The sequence below is a fragment of the Musca domestica genome, unplaced genomic scaffold (assembly GCF_030504385.1).
Source record: "Musca domestica strain aabys unplaced genomic scaffold, Musca_domestica.polishedcontigs.V.1.1 110, whole genome shotgun sequence".
Lineage (NCBI taxonomy): Eukaryota > Metazoa > Arthropoda > Insecta > Diptera > Muscidae > Musca > Musca domestica.
In genome coordinates, this window is record NW_026712134.1 from 579,498 (window position 1) to 595,355 (window position 15,858).

The following is a 15,858-nucleotide window of genomic DNA, read 5'->3' on the forward strand; positions in this document are numbered from 1 at the left end:
TTTTAAATGACTTTATAGAGGACCCACAGAAAAAAACAAGAAAGAAAGCCTTCACAAGTGGATTTTTTAATGAATTTTTAAAGGACCCACGACGACCTGAAAATATAGATTTTAAAAACATTTTTGAAGTCCCAATAAATTCTGGAAACGTGAATTTTCAAACAAACTTCAATTTTTAGTGGACCCAAGAAAACCAACAAAAGAAGATTCTTAAATTAATTTAAGAAGAGGCTAAAAGCTTGGATTTTGAATTGAATTTTCAAAGAATTTTGGATTTTTTAATGAACTTCCAAAGGACTCAAGAACACCTTTAAACGGAGATTTTTAAATGAATTTTTGAAACCTCTAAAAAGGACTCAAGTAGATTTGAAAAAAAATGTATTTTTGATAGAATTTCTCAACGACTCAAGAAAGCTTTCCCACAGGGATTTTAAAATAATTGTTGAAAATAATTTTGAACAACGAGAATTCCAAAGGAGACTAAAATATTTGAAATTGTGGAGGCTTGGATTTTTAATTAAATTTTTAAAGGACCCAGAAATATGGTTTTCCAAAAGAACTGCAAACAGGCGTACGTAGGGATGAAAATGTGGTTTTTTAAAAGAATTTCGAACGAGCACAAGAAAACCTAAAACGTGGATATTTTAAATGGAATTTTTAAAAAGAACCCGACGAAAGTTGAATTTTTTTTTTTTTTTTTTTTTTTTTTTTGATAAATTTCTAAAGGACTCAAAAAAAATTTCCAAGGGGAATTTTCAAATAATTTTTGAAAATCTCAAAAAAACCCAAGTAGGTTTCAAAAACAAAAAAAGCATTTTTGAAATGAATTTCTGAAACACTCAAAAAAACCTTCCAATGGTGATTTTTTCAGTCGATATGGCCGACAGATGTAGCCAAAGGAATGGTCCACAACATGATTTTTTAAATATTTTTTTTTATCTTTTTTTGGAATCCCAAACATTTCCTCTTAATTTTTTTCTTAAATTTTTCAAATTAATTTTTGGCAAGCTGCAGAATATTCTTCAAATGGTCAAAAGAAAATATTTGGAAAAAATTTGTTCTATGTCTCAAAAATGTCGAAAAACTTAGACTTTTTTGATGAGTTTAGAATCTCGGACTTGTAAATGAATTTTTCCGGCCCATAGGAATGTCTATAACGTGGATTTGAAATAATTTTTTTGTGTTTCAAAAATATTTAAAGATTAAGGACTCTTAAATTATAGGCAAGCTCCAGAATATACTTAAAACTTTTGGTTGAGTTTTAGGAGATCTAAAAACTTGGAATTTTTAGTGGCGGCCCAAAAGTATATATTTTGATAATAATTGTTCAAAGTCTGAAAAATGTTGAAAATCCTGGATTTTTTGGAACCAACTCAAAGCTTAATTTTCAAATTAGTTTTTTGGAGCACCAAGAGCGGTCCGAAAGCTTTGATTTTTAAATAATTTAAATAATGATCCATGCCGAATTTGGTGGCCAAAGGAATGGTCTACAACGTGAATTTTTAAATATTTTCTTCAGATCCCAAATATTTCCAAAAATTTGGTTTTTTAAATACATTTTTTGTGATCCCAAATATTTCTTACTTATAACGAGGATTTTTAAATAATTTCATGGAGATTCCAAATATCTCCAAAAATATGGATATATCTCCAGGAAGCCCCTTAAAATTTCTTAAAACGGGGATTTATAAAAATAATTTCTGGAGCTGCAGGATTTTCTTTAATCAACTAAGTTAACCTAAAACATGGATTTTGAAAATAATTGTTAAGAGTCACATAGGCGGGTAAAAGTTTATATTTAAAAAAAAATGTTCAAAATCTCAAAAATGTCGAAATCTTTCTGCTGAGTTTTGCCGGTCTTACAAAGTGTTGATCTAAATAAATTCCTTAAATTCCCCAAAAAAAAGTGGATATTAAAATTTTTACAAAGTGGATTTTTAGAGGCCCCATGATTGTTTTGAAAAGCATTAAGGGGCTCAAAACAGGTGGCTTTTTTATTGAATTTACAGATCATCGACCCGAGCCTCAAATCGAAAATTATTCAATGAAATTTCTGCTATGCAGAAGACCTGCTCTGTAATAGCTCCCTTCTGATTATGGTGCAAAAAATGTTGAAGATGACAAGCTGTGAAGAGGTCTCCTTTGAGGTCTTCTGAATCAGAACACCTTTTATCGGTCCTTAAATTGGAAATCTCTAAAAATAATTTCTCAAAAATAGTGCTAAAATTAATTTAATTTTGATACAATTTTGAGAGGATTTGATTTAAATTGGCTAGACCATCTCGAAATTTCGATGTTTATTTATTTATTTTATTTTTAATTTTATTTTAATTTAATTTTCATTTTCATTTTATTTTAATTTTTATTTATTTTTTATTTTCTTTATTTTATTTTATTTTATTTAATTTTTATTTTTTTATTTTATTTAATTTTTTTTTTTATATATTTTAATTTAATTTTTTTTATTTTTTTATTTTATTTATTTTTTTTTTGGTTGATCCCATTTTTGTTACTTTTATTGTGGAGAATTTCTCGCCAAATCTACATTTCAAGAATAAAATTTAATTTTATTTTTATAAAATTTAATTAAAATTAAAAAATAATTGAATATTTTCGACACCTTTTTTACTAAATGTGAAATAATTTTTATTGGGCTCATTTTTTGCTTTATAGACTAGGCAGAATTTGAAATAAATATAAAATTGTTCAAACCGCACCTTTTGTTGTTGTTGTTGAGAAGAAATATACTCCAGCAATGTTGAGAAATTTTGATGCAGTGGTCGCAATGTTGAGCAGTTATTATTTTTTTATTAAAACTATTTTTTTTTTTTGGCTTATCTTTTATTTGATTTTTTTAATTTTATTTTTCAATTTAATTTAATTTTTTTTTCAATTGTTTTCTTTACTTTTTTTCCAAATTTCCAGTTTATTTTTTATTTTAACAATTTTGTATTATTAGTTTTTTTTTTTTGTTTTATTTTTAGTTTTTATTTTTTTTTAATTTGAAATTGAAATATTTATTTTCAATTTGTTTTTTTAATTTTAAAATTTTATTATTTTTATTATTATCTCTTGGGTTTTTTAAATAATTATTTTAATAAATATATTAATTTATAATTTTTAATGTTTTCGTAACATATATATTTTTATTTTATATTTATATTATGTTTTTTTTTATTTATCGAAACATAATTTTTTTTTAATTTATTTCATTTTTTTTTTTTTCATTTTGTATTTTTATTTCATTTTTTTAATTTGTTTATCTTCTCATTTTTTTTTTTTTTTAATTTTTACCCGTCACATAGATTTTTTTTTTTTTTTTTGTTTGTTTACATTTTTTCCACACAAAAATATTTACGCCTGATTTATTTGAATTGTAACGGTTTTTACGAATTACACCGGCTCATAATGGATTTTAGATTATTAATTTTCTATATTTTTATTTATTTCTTTTAATATCTTATTTTATAATTTTATTTGAATATTTCCGAATTTCATTTCTTCGCTAACATATCCGTTTCCTGTTTTTATTTCACATTATATGAGAATAATCTATTTTTCTTCACACCGCATAACTTTAGGCGTTCGCGTAACGTTTTCATAACAACCACGTTCGACAACGTTCGTTTTATTACTAAAAGTTTTTTTCGTTGCCAGCAAAGGAAGTCTTTGTCTTCAGTCGTTCAACAACAACAACATCATCGTTGTCGTAGTCGTCCTCCTCATCGTAATAGTCATTAGCAATCGTATTATCATTGCAACAATTATCATTATCAGAGATTTTCACAGTTATGGTAGTCATCATCAAAGAGCCAAAGCAGCCAGTCAGCCAGCCAACCAACCAACCAGCCACACACTCACGCACACACACACACACCCATAATATACTCCATCAACATTGGAGCCGACGAAGGATGCCTTCGTCATTTCGTTTGCCATTCTACTACATACTTCGTTGCATGGACTCTCAATGGTAAACAACAGGCCGACACACACGGACACACTCACAGCGGAAGAGCACACTCGAGCATCAAATGTTAAATGGCCAACAACAAACAGCAACCATGGACCAAAAATCAACAGAGCAAATAGCATGTTATTGCGGTTAAGAGGCAATGTGATTTCTCATCTGTGTGCGTGTGTGTGGTTAACAGAGTCTGAGTAAGACAGAGAATAAGAGGGAGAGTCATACAATAAGAGAAATACAGTGTAAGTGTGATGTTAGGTTTAAAATGCATTTATGTTAAAATGCCGCCTTGTTATGTTGTGGTTTGCACGTGTTTTTTAACATGTCGCTCTTGATGGGAGGTCACAAAAGAGAGACACACTTAATTAAAGCGAAATCTCTTAAAGGCAATGCAATAAGGCAATTTTGAAATGAATTTAAAGGGGATTGTAAATGAATGTTTATGGGACCCAAAAACATTAAGAAAATGTATTTTTAAATGGAATTTTCGGATGAACCAAGAAGGCCTATAAACGCGATTTGTTAAATGAATTTCTAAAGGACCTAAGAAGGGGAAAAACACTGATTTTCAAAGGGATTTTTAGAGGACCCAAGACGACCAGCAAATGACTAATGAAACTTTTAGAGGAATGAAGAAGGTTTTTAATGCAATTCTAAAAACCCAAAAAGACCTAATGCTTGGCATTTGAAATAATTTGTAGATTATCTAATACAGCGAGAGAAGACGAAGTTTTTAATTCGCTCTTAGAGGACCCTATAACCATAAATTTTTAAATGATTTTTAGAGCAGCTTAGAGGACCTCCAAAAGTCTTTATTTAAATTTATTTTAGAGTGTGGAAAAATGATTTTTTAGAGCCACCAAAAATTTTCAAAAATTACCTTTTTTTTATTTATTTATTATTTTTATTTATTATATTATTATTATTATTTTTTTTAACACAGATGCGTCTACAAACTTGGATTTTTAAATGAATTTTCAAAGGACCTGATATTGAACTTTTAAATAATTTTTAGAGGACTCAAAAAGGCCTAAAAACTTGGATTTTCCAAGGATTATTTTTAAATAATTTTTTTGGGTGTCTCAAAATGACCTACAAACGTAGATATTTAAATGAATTTTCAAAGGATACCAACATACCTACAAACGTGGATTTTTAAATTAATTTTCAAAGGACCCCAAAATATCTACAAACGTGGATTTTTAAATGAATATTCAAAGGACCCCAAAATATCTACAAACCTAGATTTTTAAATTAAATTCTCTAAGGACCCCAAAATACCTGCAAACATAGGTTTTTAAATTAATCTTCAAAGGACCCCAAAACACCTAAAAATGTGGATTTTTAAATGAATTTTCAAAGGACCCCAAAACACCTACAAATGTGAATTTTTAAATGAATTTTCAAAGGACCCATAAAGGCTTATAAAAGTGGAGTTTTAAATGAATTTTCAAATAAATAAATTTTTATGGGAAGGTCTACAAACAAGGATTTAAAAAAAAAATTCAGGGCAACCAAAATATACTACAAACGTGGATTTCAAATAAATTCCCAAAGAACCCATGGAGACCTAGAAACGTGGCCTACAAATGTTTAAAAAATCTGCCCTCAGAAAATAATTTTTAAAAACCCTAAGTTTATCAAGGACCTCAAAATTTTTAAAAAACAACGTATATTAAGGACCTCAAACTATATTTTTTAAAAAATCCACGTTTATTAAGGGCCTCAAAAAATAATTTTTATACAACCACGTTTATTAAGGATTCAAAAAATAATTAAATAAAAATCCAGGTTTATTAGGATCTCAAAAAAAAAATTAAAAAAATCCGCGTTTATTAAATACTTCAAAAAATATTTTTTAAAAAATCCTCGTTAATTAATTTATAGAAAAAATAATTTTTAAAAAATCCTTGTTTATTAATTTATAGAAAAATAATTTTTAAAAAATCCACCTTATTAATTTATACAAAAAAATAAAAAATAATTTTTAAGAAATCCACATTTATTCATTTATACAAAATATAATAATTTTTTAAAATTCATCATTTATTAATTCATTGAAAAAATATTTTTTTAAAAATTCCACGTTTATTATTTAGCACGAAAAAATATTTTTTAAAAATCTACATTTATGATTGGCTTCAAAAAATAATTTTTAAAAAATACACGTTTATTCATTTATACAAAAAAAATAATTTTTAAAAAGTCCACGTTTATTAATTTATAAAAAAAAATAATTTTTAAAAAATCAACGTTTGTTAATTTTTACAAAAAAAATAACTTTTAAAAATTCCAAGTCTATTAATTTGTACAAAAATGATTTTTTAAAAATATCTATTATTTATGAAATATCTCCAAATATATTTTTTAAGTCCACGTTTGTTTTAAATATCTCCAAAAATATTTTTTTAAATCCACGTTTTTTTTTAAATATCTCCAAAAATATTTTTTTAAATCCATTTTACATTTTACCATTTTACCATTGGCTTCAAAAAATATATTTTTTAAATCCACGTTTACCATTGGCTTCAAAAAATATATTTTTTAAATCCACGTTTACCATTGGCTTCAAAAAATATATTTTTTAAATCCACGTTTACCATTGGCTTCAAAAAATATATTTTTTAAATCCACGTTTACCATTGGCTTCAAAAAATATATTTTTTAAATCCACGTTTACCATTGGCTTCAAAAAATATATTTTTTAAATCCACGTTTATCATTGGCTTCAAAAAATATATTTTTTTAACAAATGCACGTTTATTAAATACTTCAAAAAAATATTGTTTTAAAAAATCCACGTTTATTAATTCACAGGAAAAAATTATTTTTAAAAATCAACGTTTTTTAATTCATTGAAAAAAAATGTAAAAAATCCACGGTTAAAAATTAATTGAAAAAAATTTTAAAAAATCCACGGTTAAAAATTAATTGAAAAAAAAATTTTAAAAATCCACGTTTATTAATTCACAGCAAAAAATAATTTTAAAAAAATCCACATTGATAATTTCATTAAAAAAATAATTTTATAAAAACCCACATTGATTAATTCATTAAAAAAATAATTTTAAAAAAATCCACATTGATAATTTCATTAAAAAAAATAATTTTATAAAAACCCACATTGACTAATTCATTAAAAAAATAATTTTTAAAAAATCCACGTTTATTATTTCACACCAAAAATAATTTTTAAAAAATCCACTTTTATTAGTTCATTGAAAAAAATAATTTTTAAAAAATCCACGTTTATTATTTCACACCAAAAATAATTTTTAAAAAATCCACTTTTATTAGTTCATTGAAAAAAATAATTTTTAAAAAATCCACGTTTATTATTTCACACCAAAAATAATTTTTAAAAAATCCACTTTTATTAGTTCATTGAAAAAAAATTTTAAAAATCCACGATTATTAAATCATTGAAAAAAAAATTTTTAAAAAATTTACGTTTATTAATTCACAGCAAAAAATAATTTTTTAAAATCCAAGTTTATTAATTCATTGAAAAAATAATTTTTTAAAATCCACGTTTATTAATTCATTGAAAAAATAATTTTTAAAAAATCCAAGTTTATTAATTCATTGAAAAAATAATTTTTAAAAAATCCACGTTTATTAAATCATTGGAAAAATAATTTTTAAAAAATCCACGTTTATTAAATCATTGAAAAAATAATTTTTAAAAAGTCCACGTTTATAAATTGATTGAAAAAATATTTTTTAAAAAATCAACGTTTATTAATTGATTGAAAAAATAATTTTTAAAAAATTCACGTTTATTAATTGATTGAAAAAATAATTGTTAAAAAGTCCACGTTTATTAATTGATTGAAAATATAATTTTTAAAAAATTCACGTTTATTAATTGATTGAAAAATAATTGTTAAAAAGTCCACGTTTATTAATTGATTGAAAAAAGATATTTTTAAAAAATCCACGTTTATTAATTGATTGAAAAACTAATTGTTAAAAAAATTAACGTTTATTAATTGATTGAAAAAATAATTTTTAAAAAATCCACGTTTATTAATTGATTGAAAAAAGATATTTTTAAAAAGTTCACATTTATGAATTACTTTATCATGCATTAAAAATACTTTTTAAAAATAACGGAAATTTTAAATATACATTTTATCCATAAGATGAACTTAACGAATAAAAATTCCCCAGTATTTTTAGTTTTTAACTTACTCTCTGTGTGAGAATAAACGAATGACTCTCTCAGTTCACTCAAATCAAAGCTTTGTGGCAACTTAACCATCTGAGTACATTGCTCTCTATTCGTTGTATGTATATGATGTATATGTATATGTGTGGGAGAAATGTCGTACATTCAGATTTGCAATGGTATTGTGTAAATTAGCTTTTAAATAGCGCAAAAAAGGATAAAGCTTTTGGCTTTCTAACCCAGAAAATGTGTTTTTTTCGGTTTGATTTGTGGCTGTTTCTTACAGTTTGTTTTTATTCAAAAGATATATTTTACCAAATATATATGTGTGTGACTAGAAATAAATGTAAATCTTACAACCAATCATCGACAGGCTTGGTAAGTATGGGTAAACTACAAAAGAGCAACTGAGGGATGGGAGCGAAAATACTCGACAAAAGCTTTTTTTCTTGGGTGGTCTAAAAGAAAATGTTGCTTGGTAGGCAAATTTTTTTAGGGTATTGGTGGAAGATGGGTGGTTTCAGGGATAGAAATATTTGGATAAAAGTGGATTTTTTTAAAATTATTTTTCCAATGAATTAATAAACGTGGATTTTTTAAAAATTATTTTTCCAATGAATTAATAAACGTGGATTTTTAAAAATTATTTTTCCAATAAATTAATAAACGTGGATTTTTTAAAAATTATTTTTCCAATGAATTAAAAAACGTGGATTTTTTAAAAATTATTTTTCTAATGAATTAATAAACGTGGATTTTTTAAAAATTATTTTTTCCTGTGAAATAATAAACGTGGATTTTTTAAAAATTATTTTTCCAAATAAATTAAATAGGCAATTATTTTTAGGGTATTAGTGGAAGATGGGTGGTTTCAGGGATAGAAATATTTGGATAAAAGTGGATTTTTTAAAAATTATTTTTCCAATGAATTAATAAACGTGGATTTTTTAAAAATTATTTTTCCAATGAATTAATAAACGTGGATTTTTTAAAAATTATTTTTCCAATAATTAAAAATAATTTTTTCAATCAATTAATAAACGTGGATTTTTTAAAAATTATTTTTTAAACCCAAAAATAAACGTGGATTTTTTAAAAATTATTTTTGAACCCAAAAGTAAACGTGGATTTTTTAAAAATTATTTTTTGAACCCAGAAATAAGCGTGGATTTTTAAAAATTATTTTTTAAACCCTAAAATAAACGTGGATTTTTTAAAAATTATTTCTTGAACCCAAAAATAAACGTGGATTTTTTAAAAATTATTTCTTGAACCCAAAAATAAACGTGGATTTTTTAAAAATTATTTCTTGAACCCAAAAATAAACGTGGATTTTTTAAAAATTATTTTCTCCTGTGAATTAATAAACGTGGATTTTTTAAAAAATATTTTTTTAACGAATAATTAAACGTGAATTTTTTAAAAATTATTTTCTCCTGTGAATTAATAAACGTGGATTTTTTAAAAAATATTTTTTTAACGAATAATTAAACGTGAATTTTTTAAAAATTATTTTTTCAATGAATTAATAAACGTGGATTTTTTAAAAATTGTTTTTTCAATGAATTAATAAACGTGGATTTATTTTAAATTATTTTTTTAATGAATTAATAAACGTGGATTTTTTAAAAAATATTTTTTGAAGCCAATAATAAACGTGAATTTTTTAAAAATTATTTTTTTGAAACCAAAAATAAACGTGGATTTTTTAAAAATTATTTTTTGAACCCAAAAATAAATGTGGATTTTTTAAAAATTATTTTTTGAACCCAGAAATAAATGTGGATTTTTTAAAAATTATTTTTTCAATGAATTAATAAACGTGGATTTTTTAAAAATTATTTTTTCAATGAATTAATAAACGTGGATTTTTTAAAAATTAATTTTTCAATGAACTAATAAACGTGGATTTTTTAAAAATTATTTTTTCAATGAATTAATAAACGTGGATTTTTTAAAAATTATTTTTTCAATGAATTAATAAACGTGGATTTTTTAAAAATTATTTTTTCAATGAATTAATAAACGTGGATTTTTTAAAAATTATTTTTTCAATGAATTAATAAACGTAGATTTTTTAAAAATTATTTTTTAGTGTGAATTAATAAACGTGGATTTTTTAAAAATTATTTTTTCCTGTGAATTAATAGACGTGGATTTTTTAAAAATTATTTTTTCCTGTGAATTAATAAACGTGGATTTTTTAAAAATTATTTTTTCCTGTGAATTAATAGACGTGGATTTTTTAAAAATTATTTTTTCCTGTGAATTAATAAACGCGGATTTTTTAAAAATTATTTTTTCCTGTGAATTAATAAACGTGGATTTTTTAAAAATTATTTTTTCCTGTGAATTAATAAACGTGGATTTTTTAAAAATTATTTTTTCCTGTGAATTAATAAACGTGGATTTTTTAAAAATTATTTTTTCCTGTGAATTAATAAATGTGGATTTTTTAAAAATTATTTTTTCCTGTGAATTAATAATTTTAGATTTTTTAAAAATTATTTTTTCCTGTGAATTAATAAACGTGGATTTTTTAAAAATTATTTTTTCAATGAATTAATAAACGTGGATTTTTTAAAAATTATTTTTTCAATGAATTAATAAACGTGGATTTTTTAAAAAATATTTTTTCAATGAATTAATAAACGTGGATTTTTTAAAAAATATTTTTTCAATGGATTAATAAACGTGGATTTTTTAAAAAATATTTTTTCAATGAATTAATAAACGTGGATTTTTTAAAAAATATTTTTTCAATGAATTTTTATGCTGTCAATTAATAAACGTGGATTTTTTAAAAATTATTTTTTCAATGAATTAATAAACGTGGATTTTTTAAAAATTATTTTTTCAATGAATTAATAAACGTGGATTTTTTAAAAATTATTTTTTCAATGAATTAATAAACGTGGATTTTTTAAAAATTATTTTTTCAATGAATTAATAAACGTGGATTTTTTAAAAATTATTTTTTCAATGAATTAATAAACGTGGATTTTTTAAAAATTATTTTTTCAATGAATTTTTATGCTGTGAATTAATAAACGTGGATTTTTTAAAAAATATTTTTGTCAATGAATTTTTATGCTGTGAATTAATAAACGTGGATTTTTTAAAAATTATTTTTTCAATGAATTTTTATGCTGTGAATTAATAAATGTGGATTTTTTAAAAAATATTTTTTTCAATGAATTTTTTTGCTGTGAATTAATAAACGTGGATTTTTTAAAAATTATTTTTTCCTGTGAATTAATAAACGTGGATTTTTTAAAAAATATTTTTTCAATGAATTTTTTTGCTGTGAATTAACAAACGTGGATTTTTTAAAAAATATTTTTTTCAATGAATTTTTATGCTGTGAATTAACAAACGTGGATTTTTTAAAAATTATTTTTTTTCGTGTGAATTAATAAACGTAGATTTTTTAAAAATTATTTTTTAGTGTGAATTAATAAACGTGGATTTTTAAAAATTATTTTTTCCTGTGAATTAATAAACGTGGATTTTTTAAAAATTATTTTTTCCTGTGAATTAATAGACGTGGATTTTTTAAAAATTATTTTTTCCTGTGAATTAGTAAACGTGGATTTTTTAAAAATTATTTTTTCCTGTGAATTAATAGACGTGGATTTTTTAAAAATTATATTTTCCTGTGAATTAATAAACGTGGATTTTTTAAAAATTATTTCTTCCTGTGAATTAATAGACGTGGATTTTTTAAAAATTATTTTTTCCTGTGAATTAATAAACGTGGATTTTTTAAAAATTATTTTTTCCTGTGAATTAATAGACGTGGATTTTTTAAAAATTATTTTTTCCTGTGAATTAATAAACGTGGATTTTTTAAAAATTATTTTTTCCTGTGAATTAATAGACGTGGATTTTTTAAAAATTATTTTTTCCTGTGAATTAATAAACGTGGATTTTTTAAAAATTATTTTTTCCTGTGAATTAATAAACGTGGATTTTTTAAAAATTATTTTTTCCTGTGAATTAATAAACGTGGATTTTTTAAAAATTATTTTTTCCTGTGAATTAATAAACGTGGATTTTTTAAAAATTATTTTTTCCTGTGAATTAATAAACGTGGATTTTTTAAAAATTATTTTTTCCTGTGAATTAATAAACGTGGATTTTTTAAAAATTATTTTTTCCTGTGAATTAATAAACGTGGATTTTTTAAAAATTATTTTTTCCTGTGAATTAATAAACGTGGATTTTTAAAAATTATTTTTTCCTGTGAATTAATAAACGTGAATTTTTTAAAAATTATTTTTTCCTGTGAATTAATAAACGTGGATTTTTTAAAAATTATTTTTTCCTGTGAATTAATAAACGTGGATTTTTTAAAAATTATTTTTTCCTGTGAATTAATAAACGTGGATTTTTTAAAAATTATTTTTTCCTGTGAATTAATAAACGTGGATTTTTTAAAAATTATTTTTTCCTGTGAATTAATAAACTTGGATTTTTTAGAAATTATTTTTTCCTGTGAATTAATAAACTTGGATTTTTTAAAAATTATTTTTTCCTGTGAATTAATAAACGTGGATTTTTTAAAAATTATTTTTTCCTGTGAATTAATAAACGTGAATTTTTTAAAAATTATTTTTTCCTGTGAATTAATAAACGTGGATTTTTTAAAAATTATTTTTTCCTGTGAATTAATAAACGTGGATTTTTTAAAAATTATTTTTTCCTGTGAATTAATAAACGTGGATTTTTTAAAAATTATTTTTTCCTGTGAATTAATAAACGTGGATTTTTTAAAAATTATTTTTTCCTGTGAATTAATAAACTTGGATTTTTTAGAAATTATTTTTTCCTGTGAATTAATAAACGTGGATTTTTTAAAAATTATTTTTTCCTGTGAATTAATAAACGTGGATTTTGTAAAATTATTTTTTCATTTGAATTAATAAACGTGGATTTTTTAAAAATTATTTTTTCCTGTGAATTAATAAACGTGGATTTTTTAAAAATTATTTTTTCCTCTGAATTAATAAACGTGGATTTTTTAAAAATTATTTTTCCTGTGAATTAATAAACGTGGATTTTTTAAAAATTATTTTTTCCTGTGAATTAATAAACGTGGATTTTTTAAAAATTATTTTTTCCTGTGAATTAATAAACGTGGATTTTTTAAAAATTATTTTTTCCTGTGAATTAATAAACGTGGATTTTTTAAAAATTATTTTTTCCTGTGAATTAATAAACTTGGATTTTTTAGAAATTATTTTTTCCTGTGAATTAATAAACGTGGATTTTTTAAAAATTATTTTTTCCTGTGAATTAATAAACGTGGATTTTGTAAAATTATTTTTTCATTTGAATTAATAAACGTGGATTTTGTAAAATTATTTTTTCATTTGAATTAATAAACGTGGATTTTTTAAAAATTATTTTTTCCTGTGAATTAATAAACGTGGATTTTTTAAAAATTATTTTTTCTTGTGAATTAATAAACGTGGATTTTTTAAAAATTATTTTTTCCTGTGAATTAATAAACTTGGATTTTTTAGAAATTATTTTTTCCTGTGAATTAATAAACGTGGATTTTTTAAAAATTATTTTTTCCTGTGAATTAATAAACGTGGATTTTGTAAAATTATTTTTTCATTTGAATTAATAAACGTGGATTTTTTAAAAATTATTTTTTCCTGTGAATTAATAAACGTGGATTTTTTAAAAATTATTTTTTCCTGTGAATTAATAGACGTGGATTTTTTAAAAATTATTTTTTCCTGTGAATTAATAAACTTGGATTTTTTAAAAATTATTTTTTCCTGTGAATTAATAAACGTGGATTTTTTAAAAATTATTTTTTCCTGTGAATTAATAAACGTGGATTTTTTAAAAATTATTTTTTCCTGTGAATTAATAAACTTGGATTTTTTAGAAATTATTTTTTCCTGTGAATTAATAAACTTGGATTTTTTAAAAATTATTTTTTCCTGTGAATTAATAAACGTGAATTTTTTAAAAATTTTATTTTCCTGTGAATAAATAAACGTGGATTTTTTAAAAATTATTTTTTCCTGTGAATTAATAAACGTGGATTTTTTAAAAATTATTTTTTCCTGTGAATTAATAAACGTGGATTTTTTAAAAATTATTTTTTCCTGTGAATTAATAAACGTGGATTTTTTAAAAATTATTTTTTCCTGTGAATTAATAAACGTGGATTTTTTAAAAATTATTTTTTCCTGTGAATTAATAATTTTAGATTTTTTAAAAATTATTTTTTCCTGTGAATTAATAAACGTGGATTTTTTAAAAATTATTTTTTCAATGAATTAATAAACGTGGATTTTTTAAAAAATATTTTTTCAATGGATTAATAAACGTGGATTTTTTTAAAAAATATTTTTTCAATGGATTAATAAACGTGGATTTTTTAAAAAATATTTTTTCAATGGATTAATAAACGTGGATTTTTTAAAAATATTTTTTCAATGGATTAATAAACGTGGATTGTTTAAGAAATATTTTTTCAATGAATTTTTATGCTGTCAATTAATAAACGTGGATTTTTTAAAAATTATTTTTTCAATGAATTAATAAACGTGGATTTTTTAAAAATTATTTTTTCAATGAATTAATAAACGTGGATTTTTTAAAAATTATTTTTTCAATGAATTAATAAACGTGGATTTTTTAAAAATTATTTTTTCAATGAATTAATAAACGTGGATTTTTTAAAAATTATTTTTTCAATGAATTAATAAACGTGGATTTTTTAAAAATTATTTTTTCAATGAATTAATAAACGTGGATTTTTTAAAAATTATTTTTTCAATGAATTTTTATGCTGTGAATTAATAAACGTGGATTTTTTAAAAAATATTTTTGTCAATGAATTTTTATGCTGTGAATTAATAAACGTGGATTTTTTAAAAATTATTTTTTCAATGAATTTTTATGCTGTGAATTAATAAATGTGGATTTTTTAAAAAATATTTTTTTCAATGAATTTTTTTGCTGTGAATTAATAAACGTGGATTTTTTAAAAATTATTTTTTCCTGTGAATTAATAAACGTGGATTTTTTAAAAAATATTTTTTCAATGAATTTTTTTGCTGTGAATTAACAAACGTGGATTTTTTAAAAAATATTTTTTTCAATGAATTTTTATGCTGTGAATTAACAAACGTGGATTTTTTAAAAATTATTTTTTTTCGTGTGAATTAATAAACGTAGATTTTTTAAAAATTATTTTTTAGTGTGAATTAATAAACGTGGATTTTTAAAAATTATTTTTTCCTGTGAATTAATAAACGTGGATTTTTTAAAAATTATTTTTTCCTGTGAATTAATAGACGTGGATTTTTTAAAAATTATTTTTCCTGTGAATTAGTAAACGTGGATTTTTTAAAAATTATTTTTTCCTGTGAATTAATAGACGTGGATTTTTTAAAAATTATATTTTCCTGTGAATTAATAAACGTGGATTTTTTAAAAATTATTTCTTCCTGTGAATTAATAGACGTGGATTTTTTAAAAATTATTTTTTCCTGTGAATTAATAAACGTGGATTTTTTAAAAATTATTTTTTCCTGTGAATTAATAGACGTGGATTTTTTAAAAATTATTTTTTCCTGTGAATTAATAAACGTGGATTTTTAAAAATTATTTTTTCCTGTGAATTAATAGACGTGGATTTTTTAAAAATTATTTTTTCCTGTGAATTAATAAACGTGGATTTTTTAAAAAT